The 15,786-nt window shown below is 42.2% G+C and overlaps 1 protein-coding gene across 1 annotated transcript in view; it reads right to left on the reverse strand.

Annotated features, from left to right (window-relative positions):
* Positions 1 to 15,786, reverse strand: part of ANXA5 (annexin A5) — a 71,029-nt gene that overhangs the window by 41,962 nt on the left and 13,281 nt on the right. The gene's annotated exons all lie outside the window — the stretch shown is intronic.

The following is a 15,786-nucleotide window of genomic DNA, read 5'->3' on the forward strand; positions in this document are numbered from 1 at the left end:
GTTGCCGCCATGTGATTGGCTGATTAGAAATTAAGTGTTAACAAGAAGTTGGACAGGTGTACCTAATAAAGTGGCCAGTGAGTGTATATATATATATATATATACACACACACACACACATACATACATACATATACCAATATAAAAGGAAAACAATACATAAAGTACAATCATGAGAGTGATCCTAAGTTCCCAGTCATTTTAGTCACTTTTGAAACTGAACAGGATTAGTCTGAAAAGTCAGCTAATATGTAACTAAGGAGGTGCAGATACATAAATACATCAATTACTTCCAGGGCCATGAGACTGTTGGGAAAAAAAAATAAAAAAGTCCCCTGACGTGTCAGTAAACACTTGTGTTCCTTATGAATTAGAAATGTGATCACATGTACATGGGGTTTCATACAAGAGTAGCAACACCCAGTTGACAGTTTATTCATAGTTTTTTTGAGGGGGGGGGGGGGGAAGAAGAATGATGGCACAGCATAATGCAAAACATTGAGCATTTTTTTTTTTTTTTTTAAAGGGAATCTGTCACCCCCTGGGACATTTTTAAGTTATTAATATGGGCATATAGGTGATTGAACCATTGTAATAGGCCTCAATAGCCGCGGTATTGTTGAGAATTCATCGTTTAACCCTTTATGTTAACAATTTCTTCCAGTCTTTGGGGTGTGCCGTGCATGGCTGAAACCCCTGCCTCCAGTCTTAATCATCATACCCCCCTCCCATCAGTGTCATTGTGGCCTGTGGCGTGTACTGGTGACCCCAGGACCCCGCACCTGAGCCCTACAATAGCCTAATTCTACGCACCTCATCCGCCCCTCTATGGGAACGGGAGAGTCACTGCTACTTCAGAATAACTCATTCATATTAAAGGATTAAAAGAAGACCGGAAGAAGACCGCAGCTATGAGGTGTACAGGTTTGGATTATAACCTGTATGCCCATATTAATAGTGTTTAACTTAATTTAACGTTTTATTTTTTTTTTATTGTGGTGGTGGGGGTTGACAGATTCCCTGTAACAACATTGTAAAAAAAAAAAAAAAAAAAGCGAGCTTCAGTCTTCAATAACCATCATATTAAAGCTACAGTCACTACATTAAGAAGCAGACTCTTGCAGTCTATGTCCCAGATTCATCAAGAGCAGCAATTTTCATACCAGCCTCGAGGAGCTTTAGGAACGGCGCCATCCATCATAAATTTGATGATTGTGGGTTGCCCCGCCCCTCCATCTCCCAACTCTGCCCACTTTGCCAGGTAACATTTCAGGGCAGCCTTGCTTAGCAAAAATGTTGTGAATTTGTAATGCTTTCTACATACACCAGAATTCTGCCTGTGTTATAGCAGACTGCCAAATGAGGAGTGTGCAATGCAATTTCTCATGCGGCTGATCAGTCACACGACCCCATGTATGCAATTTGCATACAGTACAGACCAAAAGTTTGGACACCTTCTGATTTAAAGATTTTTATCTATTTTGAAAATGACTATGAAAATTGTACATTCACGCTGAAGGCATCAAAACTATGAACTAACACATGTGGAATTATTTACTTAAACTGTGAAACAACTGAAATTGTGTCTTATATTCTAGGTTCTTCAAAGTAGCCACCTTTTGCTTTGATGACTACTTTGCACACTCTTGGCATTCTCTTGATGAGCTTCCAGGAATGGTTTTCACTTCACTGGTGTGCCTTGTCAGATTTAATAAGTGGGATTTCTTGCCTTATAAATGGGGTTGGGACCATCAGTTGTGTTGTGCAGAAGTCTGGTGGATACACAGTCCTACTGAATAGACTGTTACAATTTGTATTATGGCAAGAAAAAAAAAAAACAGCTAAGTAAAGAAAAACGAGTGGCCATCATTACTTTAAGAAATGAAGGTCAGTCAGAAAAATTGGGCAAATTTTGAAAGTGTCCACAAGTGCTACAAAAAAAAAAAAAAAAAACTGGCTCACATGAGGACCGTCCCAGGAAAGGAAGACCAAGAGTCACCTCTGCTTCTGAGGATAAGTTTATCCGAGTCACCAGCCTCAGAAATCGCAGGTTAACAGCAGCTCAGATTAGAGACCAGGTCAATGCCACACAGAGTTCTAGCAGCAGACACATGTCTACAACAACTGTTAAGAGGAGACTTTGTGCAGCAGGCCTTCATGGTAAAATAGCTACTAGGAAACCACTGCTAAGGACAGGCAACAAGAAGAGGAGACTTGTTTGGGCTAAAGAACACAAGGAATGGACATTAGACCAGTGGAAATCTGTGCTTTGGTCTGGCGAGTCCAAATTTGAGATCTTTGGCTCCAACCACCGTGTCTTTGTGCGACGCAGAAAAGGTGAACGGATGGACTCTACATCCCCGGTAACCACCGTGAAGCATGGAGGAGGAAGTGTGATGGTGTGGGGGTGCTTTGCTGGGGACACTGTTGGGGATTTATTCAAAATTGAAGGCATACTGAACCAGCATGGCTACAACAGCATCTTGCAGCAGCATGCTATTCCATCTGTTTGCATTTAGTTGGACCATCATTTATTTTTCAACAGGACAATGACCCCAAACACACCTCCAGGCTGTGTAAGGGCTATTTGACCAAGAACGAGAGTGATGGGGTGCTACGGCCAGATGACCTGGCCTCCACATTCACCAGACCTGAAACCAGCAAATCAAGGCAGCAAAGATTGAGACAGAGAGACTCATTGCCAGAGAGAGTAAAAATAATCCCAAAATATTCTTTAACTATATAAATAGTAAGAAACTAAAAAATGACAGTGTTGGCCCCCTTAAAAATAGTCTGGGTGAAATGGTGGATGAGGATGAGGAAAAAGCCAATATGCTAAATGACTTTTTTTCATCAGTATTTACAAAAGAAAATCCCATGGCAGACAAAATGACTAGTGATAAAAATTCCCCATTAAATGTCACCTGCTTAACCCAGCAGGAAGTACAGCGGCGTCTAAAAATAACTAAAATTGATAAATCTCCGGGCCCGGATGGGATACACCCCCGAGTACTGCAGGAACTAAGTACAGTCATTGATAGACCATTATTTTTAATCTTTAAAGACTCCATAATAACAGGGTCTGTACCACAGGACTGGCGTATAGCAAATGTGGTGCCAATATTCAAAAAAGGGGCAAAAACTGAACTCGGTAATTATAGGCCAGTAAGCTTAACCTCTACTGTGGGTAAAATCCTGGAGGGCATTCTAAGGGATGCTATGCTGGAGTATCTGAAGAGGAATAACCTCATGACCCAGTATCAGGATGGGTTTACTAGGGACCGTTCATGTCAGACTAATTTCATCAGCTTCTATGAAGAGGTAAGTTCCGGACTGGACCAAGGGAACCCAGTGGACGTAGTATATATGGACTTTTCCAAAGCTTTTGATACGGTGCCACACAAAAGGTTGTTCCATAAAATGAGAGTAATGGGGATAGGGGAAAATATGTGTAAGTGGGTTGAGAGCTGGCTCAGGGATCGGAAACAAAGGGTGGTTATTAATGGAGCACACTCGGACTGGGTCACGGTTAGCAGTGGGGTACCACAGGGGTCAGTATTGGGCCCTCTTCTTTTTAACATATTTATTAATGACCTTGTAGGGGGCATTCAGAGTAGAATTTCAATATTTGCAGATGACACTAAACTCTGCAGGGTAATCAATACAGGGGAGGACAATTTTATATTACAGGATGATTTATGTAAACTAGAAGCTTGGGCTGATAAATGGCAAATGAGCTTTAATGGGGATAAATGTAAGGTCATGCACTTGGGTAGAAGTAATAAGATGTATAACTATGTGCTTAATTCTAAAACTCTGGGCAAAACCGTCAATGAAAAAGACCTGGGTGTATGGGTGGATGACAAACTCATATTCAGTGGCCAGTGTCAGGCAGCTGCTACAAAGGCAAATAAAATAATGGGATGTATTAAAAGAGGCATAGATGCTCATGAGGAGAACATAATTTTACCTCTATACAAGTCACTAGTTCGACCACACTTAGAATACTGTGCACAGTTCTGGTCTCCGGTGTATAATGTAGAGATCAGACTAAAAGAATCCATTGTGTCTTTTCTCCTGAGACATCTGGCTTCTTATCAGGAAACTTAAGTAAGGTTGACATTTCTTTTTATGGACGCATTCCTTCTTGACTGATGTAACCTCTTACCTAAATACCAGAAGCTGTGCCTTATCTCTAATATAGACTGTTTTTGTAAGTGAAATATGAGCGCTTGTGCGCATGTCTGTAAAATGTCTAACTTATTGCTATAAAGGAGGGGTGAGCGCCCAGTGAGGCAGAGATGTGCTCCTGGGCTTTCCCTGTATATGATCACACAACCTTTTGTGCTGCGTGTCATTTCTATGGGATTCCTACAGTTAGTAAGCCAGGGACTGAGAAGGACTTAACATTACTTTGGCGCACCGAACAGGGACCTGAGGTGAGAGTATTTGCTCGAGATTTACCTGCGGATACGGACAACGGAGATCTGGGATAATGGACGGCAAATGAACTGAAAAACCTGGCCAGGTAAGAGACATTATTAGTTCTCTTTTATCTGCCCTGTATTATCCGAAAGATCTCTATGAGCCGTGTCACGCTGGGTTAGTCTAGTAGTGAGTAGATACCTATAAAACTCGGGTTACCATATTGTATAGACTTATGAGTCCTGTCCCTGGCAGTGTGTGAACAGTGTGAAGGTTGTGGTATGTTGTGAAAGAAGAGCAAAAGTGCGTAGAAAAATAAGCCGAAATAGTTGGGGTATAAGCCTTATACATGGAAGTCAGCCTAACTGGGTCATGTTGTTGCGTCCTTCTGGGAGACCTCCGCCCATGCTTGATTCTCAATTAAGTGCTTAACCTCCTTCATTTCTGGATAAGGTTTGATAGAATGAGCCCAGGACGCGGTTTCATGAGCCTGGGACAAGTATGCTAACTGACACAGAAAGTTTTGTGATCTGTATGGTGTTGCTGGGTCTGTTTGCGTGCATAATAGCACTTAAGTACGTCCTGCATATTAGAAGAAACGGAGCAGACAAGCCCTTCAATATTTTAGCTCCGTAGGAGAGAAGGCAACGAGACATCACCATAGAGTAAGTGATTGTCCAAACGTCACCTAGGGTAGTCATAGCTAATATTGAAAAGAAAAATGGGAAATAAACAGACCAAAACTGTCTTAGGACAAGTGGAAGCAGCAGATATCATACAGGAAAGATGTGGAAAGACAGTCAGAAGGCAGATTAGAAGGGTAAGAGGAAAATTGGGAATTTCAGAAGCACTTATGTTTAGTACAGAATGGGAAAAACTGAGTAAAGAACGAGGTGGAATTATCAAAGACAATGGGTGGGAAGAAATCATACACTGTATGATAGAGGTCTCAAAAACAGCTAAAGAGGAGAATTGGAAGTACGATCCAGACACTTCCAAATGGATCATGGGGAAGGGAAAAAGTTGTGACATAATCCCGCCACCTTACCTAGATCCAAAAGCCCAATCATTTGTACCATCTGGAAGAGCAGAAGGAGGAAAACAATTTCCAGCCTTGTATCCCAATCTTGGTGGGGTAGGAGGATGGGAATGTTCACACTGTGGACAACAAAATCCAGATTGGAGAAATGATTGCCTAGCCTGTGGTACACCTAGATATGGCGCTGTACTTGCCCCTGTTAGGGTAGTACCAAGACCCTTTAGGGAACCTGGTGCTGACGGGGTAATGAACACCAGATATCACCAGACCAGACGATACTTTCCTTGGTCCCCTGCTGAGGGTATGTCCCTCCTGCATAATGCGCCTGATCCCACTCAATATCCTATCCGATTTGCGCAGTATATACAACAAATCATGCAGACTCATGCTGGGGTCTGGGCGGACGGGGAAGAATTATGTAGAATGAAAATGTCCCCCGGACTTTTTCAGGAATTATTGACACACCTACAGCCCAATAGACCAGTGGCAGAAGGGGGTGCCTTACAGACAGAAGCATCAGGTACCCAGTTCACAGAGGCATTAATAATTTTCATGAGAGGAAAACAGAGGGAAAGGGGGTCTACAGGTGTGATTATGCAGAAATTTGGGCAAAGTATTGAAGAATATAGTCAAGAACTAGAAAATAGCTTTAGGGATGAAGGATTGGATTTGACTGATGCTTCAGTAAGGAGACTTTTTACAAAACAATTAATAGAGGGGCTAGATCCGAAAATCAGAGAAAAATTTAAATCCTCTACTCCAGATTGGAGAACAATTGAACAACCAAATATTGTGAAACAACGATGTTTAGGAATAGTCATGGATATGAGAGAGAATCGTAAGCCTGTTCGAATAGCACAAGCTAATACAGGAGGAAGAGTGAGACACAATTTTCCTTGCCACTACTGTAAAAAGCCAGGTCATTTCCAAAGAGAGTGCAGGAAGAAGTTGGCAGATATAAAGTCAGGCAAATTTGTTCCCAGAAATAACCCTCCCCAAACGGACAACCAGCAGAAATCTACCATCATAGATGGTCCCATACCAGATTCAGATTGACTCGATGTGTTACAAACTTCCCTACCAGCTAGAAGACCTATGATACAGGTGAATGTGGGGGGGGGAGAGAGATTCCATTTTTGATAGATACAGGTGCAACTTCCTCAATTTTGAATCAAGATTTTCTTCCGAATCCGGAAGATATTTCAGAACAAACAACTTTTGCTGAGGGTTATGATGGGGTAATTCGAACACTGCCATATACTGTTCCCCTAGAGGTCTCATTAGGACCTAAATGTTTTGCATCCAGATTTTTGTATGCCAGAGGTGCCCCAACATGTCTGTTAGGAACTGATGTACTAAAGAAATTAGAAGCTAACATCAATTTTAGGGAAGATGGCACAGTTATGCTGACTATCCCTGATGATGCAGAAACATTAGAACAATATGTTAGAATTCAGGCTTTTGAGGATTATACTGAAGAAAAAGAGTACACCACAGATCTAGACCTCTCAATGATCCCAGAAACACTGTGGGCACAGGGTGACACTGATGTGGGATTATTGCATATTTCTCCTGTAAAATTATCTGTGCAACCAGGAACTGTTCTCCCACAGCTCAGACAATACCCTGTGAGTGCCCAGCAGGAATTAGCGATTACAAAACAGATAGAGGGATATAGAGAGAAAGGAGTTTTGGTAGAGATACAATCACCTGCTAACACTCCTCTGTATCCAGTCAAGAAGAGAACTCTTGATAAGGGTTCTATGCCCAAATATCGTATGGTACATGATCTAAGAGAAATAAACAAAGTTCTAGATCCAATCACCCCAGTTGTACCCAATCCTCATACGTTACTATCACAGATACCAGCCAGTTCTCAAGTGTTTACTGTAATAGATCTTTCAAATGCATTTTTCTTGGTTCCTTTACACCAAGATAGTTGGCATTTGTTTGCATTTACATTTAAGGGCAAACAGTTGGCGTGGACACGCCTTCCACAGGGAATGATACACTCCCCTACTCTTTATTCAAATGCCCTACAAACAGTCCTTCAGAGGTTTGAACCTGAACCACAGGTAGTAATTTTGCAGTATGTGGATGACCTACTACTTTGCTGCCCAGATCTAGAAACTGCAGAAAGGTCCACTGTGAGTTTACTATGTTTTCTAGAAAAAGAAGGGTGTAAAGTGAATAGACAAAAGCTACAAGTTTGTCAGATCAAAGTGGTCTTTCTAGGTCATTGCATTTCTCAAGGTAAAAAGCATCTTACACCTCAAAGAACTGAAGCAATAAGACAGATGAATGAGCCTAGAAATCATAAACAGCTACGAGCATTTTTAGGAATAGTGTCTCATTGTAGACAATGGATTATACATGCCAGTCAACTAATGCAACCACTGTATGACTGTGTAAAAAGTGAACCTTATTTGTTGACAAAAGGTGGTCAGATTTCGTTCCAACAATTAAAAGATGCCCTTGTTTCAGCTCCAGCGTTAGGGCTACCAGACTACACCAAACCATTTCAGCTTATGGCTGCAGAAGTTGATTCTCATGCTACAGGAGTTCTTACCCAGAAGCATGCAGGGAAACAAAGACCAATTGCATATCTTTCAGCAAGGTTAGATCCAGTAGCTAAAGCAGCGCCAACCTGTGTACGTGTAGTTGTTGCTGTCTCACTATTGTTGGACAAAGCATCAGAAATTGTCCTAGAGTATCCACTCACAGTTCAAACTACGCATGATGTTTATGGGATATTAAACCAGGTCCAACCAAAACACATTTCCATGGCCAGACATTTGCGGCTACAGTGTTCTTTGCTGCTCCCCTCTACTATCACATTTGCTAGGCTTCAGACTCTCAATTTAGCTACACTGCTACCTCTCGAGTCTGAAGGGGGGAATAAGGACACTGATCCACACGCAAATTTTTTCCCTACAGACACACATGATTGTACAGAGCTCATTTTACAAGAAACGGTAGGCTTACCCAATGTATCCGAAACACCACTTCAAAATCCAGATTTAGAGCTGTTTATAGACGGTAGTAGGTTTGCAGATGACACAGGTAACTTTCATACAGGGTATGCAGTTGTGTCAGAATCTGAAACTCTCAAAGCAGAACCACTTCCACCAAAACAGTCTGCACAAGAAGCAGAACTAACAGCATTGATCGAAGCGCTAAAAATAGCTGAGAATCAGACAGCTAATATATACACTGATTCTAGGTATGCACATGGTATTGTGTTTGACTTTGGAGTAATCTGGAGAGCTAGAGGTTACATGACAGCATCAGGCCAACCTGTAAAACATGCTTCTCTGATCAAACAGATCTTAGAGGCTGCACAAGAAACAAAAGAAGTAGCAGTAATTAAGGTAGCTGCACATGTGAGACTCGACACTAGGGAATCTAGGGGAAATGATAGGGCTGATAAAGCAGCCAAAGCAGCAGCAGTCAAACCCTTACAGCAGGTTCATACTGTAAACCCCACAGAAAATACTGAAGATAGACTGAGACAAGCACAGGAAGATGCAGGAGAAGAGGAGAGGGACAGGTGGAAAAAGGAAGGGGCAGAAGAACAAGCAGGAATTTGGAAGAAAGATGGACTAATATGTCTACCTAGAGCCTGGTACCCGATTGTAGTTGGTGGACTACACCACCCTACTCATGTGTCTGCAAATGCAATGACACTACTGGCAAAGCAAGTCTGGTTGGCTCCAGGTTTTGGCAACTACGCAAGAGACTATTGTGCTGCATGCGTTATATGCCTGGCACATAATCCCGGACAGACGACAAAGACCCCTATGAAGCACCACGTCCGACCTCTCTATCCGTTTCAGCGATTACAAATAGACTTTATCCAGCTGCCAAAAAGTAATGGGTATGAGTATGTGTTGGTGTGTGTGGACATGTTCTCAGGGTGGCCAGAGGCCTATCCAGTTCGGAAGGCTTCAGCTAAAAACACTGCTGTAAAGCTAGTTGCCGAACTGATACCCCGTTACGGTCTCCCTGAAGTGATCGAGTCAGATAGGGGTACTCATTTCACTGGAGAAATATTTCAAAATGTACTGAAAATGTTGGGTGTTGAAAGTCAGTTACACACTCCATACCATCCTCAAAGTTCTGGTAAGGTGGAACGCATGAATGGAACTTTAAAATTAAAAATACAGAAAGCCATGGCTGAAACAGGAAAGCCTTGGACAGAATGCCTTCCACTGGCCCTTTACTCAATACGCAATACCCCAAGGGGTAAGACTAAACTGTCTCCATATGAAATTTTGTTTGGCAGGACTGCCAATTTAGGATGTTATTTTCCACAACAACTTGTGTTAAATATTGAGTCATTGACTTCTTATGTGCAAAATCTTCAGAAACAAATTAACTAAGGTGCATGCACAAGTTTTTGCTTCCCTTCCAGATCCTGACAACATTGAAGGAAGTCACAAGTTGGAACCAGGTGATCAAGTCTATGTAAAAAGACACACCAGAAAGGCTCTTGAACCAAGATTTGACGGACCCTTCCAAGTCCTGTTGACAACACCTACATCAGTCAAGCTTGAAGGAAAGGCATCATGGATACATGCAAGCCACTGCAAAAAAGCAGTACAAAACTCATGATATTGATGTTAATAGTATTAACCACGACAAAGGCATGGGAAAGACTAAATTCTCTAACCCCTTTGAACAATAGATTCGTACAACATCATAGAAAATTAGTGCATGACTTGTTAAATAATACACAACCCCTGGCAGATTGTTGGATCTGTACCCATTCACCGGTATCAGCCACAAGTATACCTTTTCTAGCAGTTCCCGTATCAGCAGAAGAAATATTCGCTTGGCCTAATTGTTCAGACAACCTGGCCAACAACCAAACTGGTAATGCTAGGCTGTGGAATACTACAATCGCCATACCAATTGTGGGATGGGTAGAATTTCTTTGGTGGCAGGGTAATCTCTCAGGGAGTAATACACATCTACAATATTTAGCATTCAGGGGAGGAAAATGGGTACCTAGGAATAAGACTGGATTAACTGATCTAGGACAGGTCCCCACTGAAAATCTACAGCTCAGTTTCAGTACAACCGTCCCTTCCTCTGATGCCTTCAAACCTGTAGTATTGGAAAGATACATACACAATAGAAATTGGGAACATTCTGAGTTGTTCCCTCAAGGTAATGCAAGCGATTGTACAAGCAAACCGGGGAACCTGGTTTGTAATGAATCTGATGAGTATGACATTTAAATTAAAGGACGTACAACGACTCAGAGATCAGTATGACAAAGATAATGACCAGAATAAGGATAACTGGTAGTCAGATACCTTTTCTTTTCTTAACCCAGCCAACTGGTTCAGAGGAATCGGTGGGTGGGTTGCTGGGATTATGCAGAGCATAATACATATAGTTATGATTATTGTAGTCATATACGTACTATTCCAGATTGTGCTCAAGGGTATCTCAGTATGCACAGATAAACTTTGTGTAATAGATGCAAGAGTATAAAGTTTTTTTTTCCTTTATTCTTATGTTATCCTCTAGTGATTCTAATTATTACTGTACTAATTTTTGTTTTTATATTTTAGTATACTGCTAAAGAAGAAAATAATTTGCGATAGAAGAATTAATACTAGATTTGATTCTCTTATTAATAATATAAGTGTGTACATGTGTAATACCAAAAATAAAGGCTTTGTCTTTGGCCCTATGGTAATAAAAAAAGAATATGTCAAAGGGGGGAATTGTAGAGATCAGACTGAAAGAATCCATTGTGTCTTTTCTCCTGAGACATCTGGCTTCTTATCAGGAAACTTAAGTAAGGTTGACATTTCTTTTTATGGACGCATTCCTTCTTGACTGATGTAACCTCTTACCTAAATACCAGAAGCTGTGCCTTATCTCTAATATAGACTGTTTTTGTAAGTGAAATATGAGCGCTTGTGCGCATGTCTGTAAAATGTCTAACTTATTGCTATAAAGGAGGGGTGAGCGCCCAGTGAGGCAGAGATGTGCTCCTGGGCTTTCCCTGTATATGATCACACAACCTTTTGTGCTGCGTGTCATTTCTATGGGATTCCTACAGTTAGTAAGCCAGGGACTGAGAAGGACTTAACAATAAGAAAGACATAGCTGAACTGGAGCGGGTGCAGAGAAGAGCGACCAAGGTTATTAGAGGACTGGGGGGTCTGCAATACCAAGATAGGTTATTACACTTGGGGCTATTTAGTTTGGAAAAACGAAGACTAAGGGGTGATCTTATTTTAATGTATAAATATATGAGGGGACAGTACAAAGACCTTTCTGGTGATCTTTTTAATCATAGACCTGAGACAGGGACAAGGGGGCATCCTCTACGTCTGGAGGAAAGAAGGTTTAAGCATAATAACAGACGCGGATTCTTTACTGTAAGAGCAGTGAGACTATGGAACTCTCTGCCGTATGATGTTGTAATGAGTGATTCATTAATTAAATTTAAGAGGGGACTGGATACCTTTCTGGAAAAGTATAATGTTACAGGGTATATACACTAGATTCCTTGATAAGGCGTTGATCCAGGGAACTAGTCTGATTGCCGTATGTGGAGTCGGGAAGGAATTTTTTTCCCCATGGTGGAGTTACTCTTTGCCACATGGGGTTTTTTTGCCTTCCCCTGGATCAACATGTTAGGGCATGTTAGGTTAGGCTATGGGTTGAACTAGATGGACTTACAGTCTTCCTTCAACCTTAATAACTATGTAACTATGTAACCAATAGAGATGGTTTGGGGTGAGCCGGACCGCAGAGTGAAGGCAAAAGGGCCAACAAGTGCTAAGCATCTTTGGGAACTCCTTCAAGATTGTTGGAAGACCATTCCCGGTGACTACCTCTTGAAGCTCATCAAGAGAATGCCAAAAGTGCGCAAAGCAGTCAAAGCAAAAGGTGGCTACTTTAAAGAACCTAGAATATAAGACATATTTTCAGTTGTTTCACACTTTTTTGTTAAGTATATAATTCCACATTTGTTAATTCATAGTTTTGATGCCTTCAGCGTGAATGTACAATTTTCATAGTCATGAAAATACAGAAGAAAAAAAATCTTTAAATGAGAAGGTGTGTCCAAACTTTTGGTCTGTACTTTATATGTGGTCACATGCTGACAAGTCTCATCTGGCTTCTCCCACTAGTAGAGAAGTGTAGGGGTCTAGTCAGTATGGAAGTCACATGACTGCCCACTCGTACAGGTCATATAGGGGAATCGTCACAGTGGGAGCATTGCACAGTACAATTCCACAGGCTCACAGTAACTACAGAATTTACTTTAGAGTGGACATCCCCTTTAACACGGGGATGTGGGCACATAGTGATTTCAGCACACAGGTTCTCCTGCTTCCGCCTCAGGGATCCTAAGTACAGTAAACATTTTACAGTTTATTGCATCACCAGTATCCTCTCTGAGGAACTGAAATAAGCAGCTGCAGGCTCATTAGAGCCGTGAAGGCAGCCATTAGGAAATATTACAGAACAAGGTCACTTTCATGGGTGGGACCCAAATATGACCATTATGGAGAAGAATACATACATTTTAGAATCTTGGTAGCACAAAGCTTTGAGAACGACGAGCTCGGTAACAAGGATTGCAGTTCTTTCAGGGAGCATGATGAAACCACAGAAATAATCATTAGCGCATGCGGTTGCTAATGTCTCAGAATAAACACATCAGGAACTGTCAGCAGAGATGTCCTAATGGAAGCTACAAACTCAGCCTCCCAACAACATCAGTGTCTGTCACTAATTAGTCCGATTACTTATCGTATTTGTGATCCATGTCAGACCAGTCCCCATTAAAGTTTATAGATGCAGATAAAAATATACACAATACTGTGTGCCATAAGGAAGCATGCACCAGTGGGACCACACCGATTACTATGGGGTCCATCTGGAGTCCGCTCACTTCCTCTTGATGTATGATACGTCCGAAAGCGGGAAAGTGAATCTGGTGCAGGGCTCGTGTGACAATCTCACACAAGCACTGGGAGAGAGCGTGCCGACACTGCTGGAACAGCACTGACTGAGCAGAAGTGTTATTTTAGGCCACTTTCACACTTCCGTCGGTACGGGGCCGTCGCCATGCGTCGGCCCGACGTACTGACGGACGTTGTGAAATAAATGCACAACGGGGGCAGCGGATGCAGTTTTTCAACGCATCCGCTGCCCATTCTGCAGTCCGGAGAGGAGGGGGCGGAGTTCCGGCCGCGCATGCACGGTCGAAAATGGTGGACGCGACGCACAAAAAAGTTACATGGAACGTTTTTTTGTGCCGACGGTCCGCCAAAACACGACGCATGTGGCAATCCGTCACTAATACAAGTGTACGGGGAAAAAAAAACCGAATCTTGCAAGCACATTTGCAGGATCCGTTTTTTTCCCAAAACGACGGATTGCGAAGGAGGCCCCACGACGGAAGTGTGAATGTAGCCTTACTGGTGTAAACACTGATTGAGACTGGATGGTCCAAGTAGTGGACAACCCCTTCAAAAGGGACTATCAGCACAGAATGACGGTTCAAACCAAGCCCAGGAGGTCAGTGCTTCTTGGTGAGGGCAGTCAGTCAGTATATGCACCTTCCCACCTCTCTACCTTTCTCTGGCCGTATGAAGGCAGAGATATCAAATGAGACGGTGGTGGAGATAAAAGGGACAAGAAGCAGGTGGGAAGGTGTATTTAAATGGTTGGACCCGCCCTTAAATACCGAGCAGTGTGGCTTAGTTTGAACAGTCATTCTGTGCTGACAGTCCCATTAGTAGATACTTATATGTAGTAATCCAAGAATGAAGAAAAAAAAAAAAAAAAGCAGCAGCGCTACGCTTTGTCATAAAAACCTTAGTTAGTCCTTTATTTACGAATACTTTCCATGGACAAGGTGTATAAGGGCAAGACAAATGGGTGCATGCAGGCAAAAGAACTTGACTACAGCCGCTTCACATATAACACGCTTCCAAGGGTCCAGATGAAAGTGTTATACGCAAGACGGCTGTAGTCCTGTTCTTTTGCCTGCATGCCCGCATTTGTCCTGCCCTTATACACCTTGTCCATGGAAAGTATTCGTAAATAAAGGACTAAGGTTTTTATGACACGATAAAGAGAGTGTTCCTTTTTTTTTTTTCTTCATTCTTGGATTACTACATGTGTGTTTCTTCAAACAAGCACCTTCATCACCGTGATCTCACCCAGTAAGGTGTCGCTGACTCAAGAGTCCACCTACTCCACCAGTAAGTAGACTGTTTCTTAGTGCCATTCTACTTTTCTCTTATGATTTACCAGTAGATGCGTATATCTTTGTGCATAAATGCTGAGGTGGTTGGCAGTGCATTGGGCCAGACAGATGCATGGCACAAGACTGATTAATCCCCACTTTCTGCCAACCTTGCCCACCAAACAGCTCCGCATTGTGCTGCGTGAAGCCCATGAAATTATGGAAGTTTTCCCCAAGTCACTTTTCAATGATTAAGTGAAGTACACAACATACTCCAGTGATTACCATAGTTCCTCATTATCAAAATAAATTGTGAGGATCTGGACAATTATAGCCCAAAATAGCAACATGTTACTTTTACAGAAACACCCATAGTGAAAAATGCGTGTCATAATGGCTTTTCTACCATGAACCTGCCATAGAAATACCATCTTTTTTGGTCAAATACAGAAACAGAAGTGTCACAACAGGCAAAAACTGCCATTTATAGATGCGGACATTGTCAAGAGCTTAAACAAGGCTCAACAGGAGCGTACCACCTGTAGTTAATGGGATTGCTATAAAACACACACCTCAACCAGTGTGATAACTGACTAGGTTAAAAAAAAAAAGGGAGTACAATATCCCAAGTCAGATTCCATTAAAATTACATAGGGTTAACAACAAAGCCACTCATCTAGAAATGAGACAAATACACAGTAATCCGATCAACCTTGCTTCTTTAGTACAAATGATTATATTGCCATTACCTTATGGCAGCTGGTACACTGAAAGTCTGGCTGCCCGATTATTTTGAGTTCCACACGGCAGCCTTCAGCTTTCAGTCATAGGGGTGCACAGGTTCAGTCACCTACTTCTACAGAGCGAGTGGCAGCTGTAACCACAGCACCAACTGACAGCCGGCTCAGGCTTCTTTCACACTTCCGTCTTCCAAATCTGCACAGGATCCGCCAAGACGTTGAAATGACGGATCCTGTGCAGATTGTGGAAAACGTGTGCACTGGGCCAGTCTTTGACAGACCCATCGAGCCTACGTGCACCTGTTGTGTATGCGTCTTCGCAGTGGTTTTCCGCTGCGAAAACGCATACACAA

The sequence above is a fragment of the Ranitomeya variabilis genome, chromosome 1 (assembly GCF_051348905.1).
Source record: "Ranitomeya variabilis isolate aRanVar5 chromosome 1, aRanVar5.hap1, whole genome shotgun sequence".
Classification (NCBI taxonomy): domain Eukaryota; kingdom Metazoa; phylum Chordata; class Amphibia; order Anura; family Dendrobatidae; genus Ranitomeya; species Ranitomeya variabilis.